At 33.3% G+C, this 9,201-nt stretch overlaps 1 pseudogene; it reads right to left on the reverse strand.

The window, feature by feature from the left end:
• Window positions 1-2,126: 2,126 nt before the first annotated feature.
• LOC109339249 lies at window positions 2,127-3,162 on the reverse strand (annotated as a pseudogene).
• Between the last annotated feature and the right edge of the window lie 6,039 nt (window positions 3,163-9,201).

Here is a 9,201-nt window from a genome sequence, read left to right on the forward strand (position 1 = left end):
TACACGAATAGTGTGAGAGTTTTCTTATACTGTCAGTTCATCATCCACCATTCATTTTTAATCATTATTGACTCTTCTAAAATACAAATAAATTGTGGATGGTGATGTAATGATTATATATAAATCTTTACATAGTTCATAGATATTATACTAAAAAATAAATATGCGGTTTATAAAGATATAAGTGGTATAAATATTTTTTTTTTAAATATTCAACCGTGTGCATTTGCATACCCTCAAACATATATAACACTGTCCCTGCTGTGCACTATTGTGCAAAAACAACCTAAGGCTCAAAACTAGATGTGAATTAAGTCTATCATCTGAAATTTGAATTAAGTCCACCATTAACTGAATATAATTGACCTTCTATCCTTGGAATATTGTCTCTTTTCATATAATCTAAATAGACCACATATAAGCAAATCATAATATTCTCGAAAGTTTCTTCCCTCTTTGTTTTTACACCTTGAATCGTGAAGCTTGAGCAAATTGCTTATATTATACGGAGGATGCATTGAAATCCTAAGCCAAAAAGTAAAGTCTTTCCAAACATTTGATGTATAACTACATGTGAGAAAGAGGTGGTCTATGATTCACATTGATCTTCACACTTCAACTCCTCATCTACTGAATATGAGAAGTAGACTAAAATTTTCAAGTCTTTTATTAAAGAAATTATGACCATTAAAACTTTTTTCATCACATATTATAATTTCTATCCAATACTAGAGAGAATCTCATCTAATAGTAGACTCTCTAGTAATGGTGAGAATTCCCATCAGTTGGCAACCATTTGAATCCATAATATTTTTGCTGAAGGAACTGTCTCCAGCCACATCATGCTGTTGCAATTCCACACAACATATTCCAATCTCGCAACTCACTAAACAACATTCTTTATCATTTGAAATAGAAAACACTATAGTGAATCCATCACACAATACGGATGAAGATCACCTATCTCCAACGATGTTTAACATGTGGATAAAATAAAAAATTTAAAAGTAAAAAGTAATAAAATAGAGCATTCTGATTGGTTTGAGACATGAAGTGAAATAACATTTAGGACAGGTGATCTCCATCCTACACAATATTCCGGCACTTACCTTCACATCATGTCAAAAAGGAAGGTATGGTTTCAATTAGATACCCTATACACACTTCAAGACCTAAATTACCCTATTGAGCAATTTATATAACTTCCTCAGTCAAATATAACGCTCCTTAGAAGGTCTCCTCCCAAAACTTCCCCAACTGGAAACAAAATAGATTAGCCTCTACTTATCGGATATAGGATTCCTTGGTCTTATAAAAACAAGTGTTTTGTTTACCTCATCTTATTGGTCAAGGTTAAAGAACCAAAAGATAGTGAATTTTATTGAGAAATTATGCATTTAAAGAATCAAGATATTTATGTATTTAGTATTCTAATAAAAGTCATTCTCCTTTGATTCTTGATCCTCTACCTTAAAAGTAGGTTAACAAACCCGAAATAAAAATGCGAATACCATGTAAATTAAAGAAATATATAAATAGTTACTAACTCATAGGATTTCAATTTAGTGTAGTATTCAAGTTTGAAAAGCACAAAAAAGAGTAACGTTATAAGGAAATTTGAGCCAAAAAAGAGTATGAAAATATGTCACTCCTCACTAAACCTACTTCATAACATTGATTAAGCGAGATTTTTGCTTTGAAAACAAATTTTAGGTTGGTAGGAATTCAGGAAATAGTGTGAGAAAATAGCTTTTATTATTTAAAAATGAGGTGTGATCAGTTAATTTACCTTATCTAATCTTGTATTAGCTATAGGGAAAAAACCTCAGGAAAATGTATGCCCAAACAGACATGTTCTCAGAAATTAAAGTTCTGAAACTGAAAGTGACACTCCACTACAACCTTTTATCAGTGTCTCACAATCTCACTAAAAACCCTAATATCTTCAATTAAAAATGACTGATAATTTCATAAATTGACAGCAGCTAATTTTTCTTCCAAAGTTTACATGGTAGTCTTTTTTTTCTCCTTCTTTCTTTACTATCCCCTCCCCCAAATTGCTCCACCATGTGCTGATTATGCTTCTTCACTTGCAAAACTGTCACATATGCTAATTAACAAATCAATGAACCAAGAAATGAGAAATTGAACCAAAAAGTACCCACACTGTTTCAAACATCTAAGAATTACAGTACTCTCCAATTAAACAGCTGCAGATAGAAGAGAACAAAATACAACTTATATGTGAGAAATTAATGATGATTGACAAACAAATAATGGATCTTATCATGTTGGTGTTGATCCGTGCCCCAACCTGAGCTCTAGATCAAGTTCTTCATGATGGCCTTGATTAGTGGAAGAAGTTGTGGGTTCTTCCACTTTGCTAGAGCTTCTATAAATAGAAGAATAAAAATCATTGCTAGATACCTGAGCCATTGTGAAATCAAATGAATTTGAGTTGGTTGACATGGCTTCCCGTATATTTCGCTCCTCACAAATTCTTTCAAGCGATGAGAAAGGTCTATCTTTACCCTTTACTTGTGCTGTTTCTTCTGCAATGTTGTGCACACTCCTTTGATCCAAAGAGTTTGGTGGATAAGATGAGCCATTGAGAAGAGTATTGGAAGGTGATGATTTAGCACATGCATTAAGAGGAGTGGAGAACAATGGAGCAGTGCTATTAGTATTAGGGTTAGGCAAACGGGAGAGGAAGCACACGCCACCATTTGCAACAAGGTTATGAGGTGGGATATTGATGAATGAGGGGGAAGTAGTGGTGGTGGGGTTGAATGGAGGAGGGTGGTGGAGACGAGCACGGTCGCGGCGGTGCACGTTCATGTGGCCACCAAGAGCTTGTGCTGAACGGAACTCCCTTCTACAAAAGGTGCAGGTATATGACCTTGGAGGCCAAGTAGTACCCATAATGTTGTTGGTGTCTTCTGCAAAGGCTCTAACTTCCCATGAGTCATCTTCCTCTTCTTGGTATGCCCTGGGATTCCACATCCAAGTTGTTGTTGATGATGTGTTTCAGTGTTTGTGATGTTAGGGTTTGGTTGTTGATGAGGTTGATTTTGATGATTTAGATAGTGGTGTTGGGATTGTGACAATATTTGGATCTGAGTCAAGGAGAGAAAGCCAATCTCTGCAGCCATTGTACTGAAACTGACATTTGAGATAGATATATAGATAAATATGTGATAATGGGAAAGTTGATGTCGTAATAAGAATCAATTGGTTATAAGGGAGGTAATAATGATAGTTAAAGCCCTAATTGAAACATGACAAATGTTTATTTCCTACAAAATTTTAGCCAACACTTCGTATAATAGTGGATGTATTACAGTGTAAGTGAATAATAACTATCAAAGAATCACTGTGTTTTGAGATGGAGTAAAAAAATGTGTGAAAGAAAATTATGGTCCCAAATGTTGTTCAACTTTATTGTATATAACTATATATAGCATGACTCATAAAACAATACGGATTGTTTACACATACTTCGAATGGAGTTTTTGGATATCATTATAGGATACACATTAGAATGTCCCATAACAACTTAGTTAAAGGAAAAGATATAGAATATAAATATCTGAATTTAAATCTCTTTCGGTCCTTTCTTGTTTAATATTTATCTCTCTTACCCTTGTAAGGGCTCATTGATCTTCTATTGGGGGGAAATTATATTATGATAATGAACAAGTTTGTTAATAATGAACTTAATTGCTAGCTCACGGTGCTAGTTTACCATGTATGCTATAGACAATTTCTTTCTTTGGCTTCTAAGCCTTCAAACAAACCAGGCACTATTGTTTAATCTCCTAATTTTATCTCTAGATTAATAAAGTTTTCATTGCTAATAAAAAAATAATATACTATACTTACATCAAAATGAGGAGTAATACTTATCAAGGAGTGATTGGCTATACACAATATTTTAGATTGCACTCTATAATTATAATCGCACTCCTAAAATATGTGCCTATTCACAACCAACTACTAAATTGTCTAAACAATATATTGTACTAACACTCTTATAGTAAGGCCTAACACAATTTGATTGAGGACATATGTTTCTTATGATATTATGATAGAATGATTCGATCTCTATATAAATTCACTTTGGTGATTTCTATGCTGAAAAAGATTAAATCACACATTCTTTTGGCATGATATTTAGATTGGTGACTCACCTTTAAACGATATCTTCTCTCAATTGCTTTTGATATTTCAAAAAAGAAATATTTCAAAACCCTATGCCAAAATTGCAGAACAATAATATTGAGAATGAGGTGTTTTGGGTAAAGGTAATTAACTCAAAGTATCGAATTGGCTGGTCTGCACATGGAGCCAACAATAAATCGAGACGGTGGAAGGATTTGGGAAAAGTGGAATCTTCGATGGGATCACAGGTGCCTGGTTCGTTGATAATATTTGAAAGGAAATTAGAGATAGTCTTCAAACTCTTTTCTAATGATGTTTAGGTAGGCACTGAGACCCTTAAGGAAAAAAATGCTTGGGTAGGAGAAAATGACCATTGGGTAGGAGAAAATGACCATTGGGTAGATGATGTTTGGAAGTGGGAAGTTCCTTGGAGAAGGTCTTTATTTGGAAGACAAGAGCCTCTGGTTCGAAATTTGTATGACTTGATTCAACATCATTTTTGCAAGATGGAGGCTGAGGATAGATAGAGATGAGGGTTAGATACTTCAGGTAACTATGTTGTTAAATCAACATATTTGGCTCAAATCGATCATCACCATCCGCTTCTAGGTAATGTCTTAAAAAATTGTTGGATTAACTGTATGTGTGCCTTCAAATATTAGTTGTTTTGTCTGGAAGTTAATTAGAAGAAGACTACCAACTAAGGATGTTTTGTTCAAAAGGAATGTTCTTGTAAGAGTAGATGATATGAATTGTGCTTATTGCAAAAATCATTTAGAAACCTTGGAGCCTTTATTCATATCCTGCGACTTTGCTTCTTCTATGTGGAGAGGCTTCTACTCTTGGTTGTAAATTCCAATTCAGATTCTTTCAACTATAGTAGAGTTCTTCAATCTTCATGATTCTTTCTCTAGTGCTTGAGGCAAGAAACTTTGGAGGTTGCTTTGGTTTGTTGTGGTTTGGTCAATTTGGATTATGAGGAATGAAACGATTTTTTTGGAGACAGAAGCGAGTTATGTGCACCTTTTAGATCTAATCCAGACTAGATCTTGGATATGGTTTTCTTCCTTTGTTAACCAAAACAATCCATTTTTTTCTTTTGAAGTATTGTAAAAAGAATAGAAAGTGAACATTCAACAACGCTCACTCAAACGAACACAGTTCAATGTCTACTTTCAATAGAGCTCACTCAAGCGAGCATTGTTGAATGCCATCTTTTGTTGTGCTTGCTCCAGCAAGTGCTATTGTAACTAAAATAGTATTGTTTGATATATATATATATAACTTTTTTGATCGGATAATGCAGTTTGTTAATATTTGTTGTGTGTTCAACCTCATTCACTTCACCCATTCTTTTAACTATCAAACCGCCTTATAACTCTTTTTTTTTTTAATTTGTTATGAGTGATCATCGAACCCACAATTTCCTTTACTCCACTTCTGAATGTTCTATTTGGTAGGATAGAAAAAGGGGAGAAAGAGAAGGAGGGAAGAGAAATAAACTCTTCTCCCCTTAGATGGAAAGAGAGAAAAAAGTTAAGTGAGACTCATACTTTTTATTTCTCCACAAATTTGGAGAGAAAATGGAAGAAAGATCTATTGTTCTAAATCATGTTCTAAATCATGTTCTGAATCATGTCCCAAATTTTGTCATCTACTAACGACAATGAAATAAAAATAGAAAAAATAATTAATATTAATTTTTTTAATTGACATGACATATTTTCATTGTTGTGAGATGAGATTTGTAACATTCTTTGAGATAACATATCTCTATTTAAGAAACTTCATATAAATATTTCTCTTATCTTTCTTTTCTTTTTATCTAAAATCATACAACACAAAAATCTCATTTATTTCTCTCTTTCTCATCTATTTCTCTTTTCTTACTTTCTCTTATACAAACAAATAAAACATAAATATCTCACCTTAACTATTAGACCACCTTATAACTAAACTATATATAACATTTAACATTATTGTCAATGCATATATTGCCTTGAATATGTAAACAAATGCGCTACGCTTCATAAGCAACCATTCTCTTGAAAAAATGCCTGAAGTAGTTCCCAGTTTGATAAACCATACTTGTCTTTCACTAAGGCAGCTGGGTGGTTCAGGCCCTTGTCATGTGTATGAGTACTTATATTATTTAATGACACTAGGTAGTTGGTTAAACATCTCTTAGAGTGGAAATTAACCTCTGCTCATGTTATCACAAACCAAAATCTCCTCACAAATATCCAATCCAAGTACCTACCAGAATATCTGATGTAAGTCAAATTATATAGAAGAGTGGAAGATTAAAGCATAGAGATAATGCTAATAATAGCATAATGTTGAGACAACAAGACATATATACTTTGAGAACAGAATTTGTCATGAACTAGACCCCTAATTCTCCAATTATGGTGGCATAACCATTCATCATTGTCCTTCATTACATCCAAAATTAATGCGCAACTCCATCCAATTGTTGTGTCCAGAATGTTCATGGGACATTGATGCATTCAATAATGTTGAATTTATACAAGTGCGCATTCTCACATTGGATATATGAGTATGAGTAAAAAAGTTTATAAATGAAAAAATACTCATGAAACTAATATCTTAAGGTTTTGGTTCAAGACATAATGTTTCATCTGTGTCTCTTTACTCTTACTTCTAGTAACAATGGAACTCCTCGATGGTTGGAGGCTCCAGGTGGCAGATTAGTCCAACAGATAAACTTCTTTTGATGACTCCAAAATCATAACTTGGACATCTGAATTGTCATGTGATGTTAATCAGTAAAATTGTTGCTGCCAACTTTTGATGGTCATAAACAACGACTTCTTCTTAGGATTCAGCTTGTAGCCACTCATTGTTCAAGGCTTATTCTCCATCATAAAAATCTGATGTTTGATATAAACTGTTTTTCTACAAGGTGATTATGAATTATGATATTATGAAGTGAACATGTCGTTTTTTGCTTCTTTTTTATTTATGTATAAGATTTTTAAGTATATTAAACTTGTTATGTAGGGCAACGAGATGGATCAGAGTCAGTTTTATACTTACACAACCCTGAATCCAAAATTCAAAATCTGAACCTGAACTCAACAGGGTTGAAAACAATGCTATCATAACTGACCCTATATTGTTTCGGGTAGCCCAGACCAGGGAGAAACCTACCTGAAAGCTTTATTCTACAGGTCTTACAAATTATGGTTTGGCCAGATCATATCAATATTGCATACTGGAAGGCAATCCACCTCCTCATTTAATAATTTCTCATATATGCACTTCTTGCAAACTGGTGCAGGATTCATTGCTCAATACAATCTATATGTGTATAATTCAAGAATGCAATGAGTAAATATAATGTGATAGTAGTGTTATAAAATAAACATGAAATTCAACTATATTTGCACTCGTTTAAGAAATTCCATAACATAGTGTACCACCTTAAATGGGAAATGAACAAATAACATCAGCTAAGCTCCATATGGGAAATGAACAAATAACATCAGCTAAGCTCCATAACTATAGTCTAGACTTTGTCAACCAAAAGGAAATAAGACAAAATCATAGTCATAGCAATTTCGAGGTAGGGTATTAGTTGTACCAAACCTAAATTTGAAAGTTGAATTCGGGTAAAACGTAAACTTGAAGTCAGTCACAATAGTTTTTCTTGTCAAATTTGAGTTGGGTACGGATGAGTACTCACAAATTCGGTTTTCATTATCATCCATATATGTAAATGAGTTTAATTTATAAAAAATTGAAGAGAAAAACAATCACAATGACACATGCACCATCAAGATGAACAAAGTTTATGGGTGGGATAAAAATTGTCTCTTACCTGACCCTAAATATTGGTTCGATCATTTTTTTGAAATCAAACGTGGTCCTAGACACGGAGATTAAACTGACCCCAAATATCAATCGAATCAACTTCACATAAAGTTCTCCTTAAATTACATATTATTATGGATATGTAATTTGACATATGAAATAATATTATATGTAGGTATTTTGCTAATCATTTACATATATGTATATATGATGAAAAATGTAGAAAATCAATAATACTTTTGGTTAAACAAATGTCATTATTCTAAACACAATCAAATAGACACATACAAACATGACGAATAGGTAACTTTGAGACAGGTTGGGTCAGATCATGGTTGTCTCTTACCTAATCCTAAATATTGGTCAAGTCTAATTTTTGAACTCAAACCTGACTATACTTAATAAAACTTTGAAATGATTGAGTCAAACTAGATAAGCGAGTCATGTTAGGTCAGGTCAGATCTGGTGTCTTGCTCCTCCCTAACATAGCCATATAAGGTATACAACTTTCTCATTGTTGATCCAATGTGTTAAAAGAAAATACAATGTAATCCATCAGTATTTATAGTTTTAAAAGGTTGGACTAGGATTGTTTTTTTGTGTGGATGATCAGCTCGATAATGGGTTCATGGATCCAATAGCACCCTACTTTGAATACAGCTGAAGTTAGAGAAATGATAATGGTTATATTTTTTAATTTTGATAGTAATATATGTAAGAGTGTGTATGCATTTAGGTATGTATGAGTAACAAAAGTCATGTTTATTTGTAGTCAGTCGTCTCTGTTAGCTAGTTCAGGACTTACCTTGCTCAACAAGGTTTTTTGTCCAGGCCTATTTCGTGTGCCAGGGTTTCTGGCCGAGCTTGAGTTGCAGTGTTAAACAAGACCAGGACCAAGGCCAGGAGTGGGATATCGTGGTGCTGGACAAGTCAGGCTTAGCATTGTGTTTAAATCAGTTGGCCTTTATAGTCCAGTGGCCCAATACTCTAAATAGAAAGTTCGTTTAGTTTTCAGTTTGGTTTTCTTTCCCTTTTTAGTTGCTTTGTATATAACTATATAAGCTTGTTAATTCCAATTCGTTCAATGACAATTCTGTTCTCCAAATTCTTCTTCCGCAACATCAAGATTCTCAACTCAATTTTCTAATATGTATTCCAATAATATATTCTTATTTTCTAACTTTCTATCTTATCAACTATGTA

The sequence above is a fragment of the Lupinus angustifolius genome, unplaced genomic scaffold, assembly GCF_001865875.1.
Source record: "Lupinus angustifolius cultivar Tanjil unplaced genomic scaffold, LupAngTanjil_v1.0 Scaffold_65_8, whole genome shotgun sequence".
NCBI classification, from domain to species: Eukaryota; Viridiplantae; Streptophyta; class Magnoliopsida; order Fabales; family Fabaceae; genus Lupinus; species Lupinus angustifolius.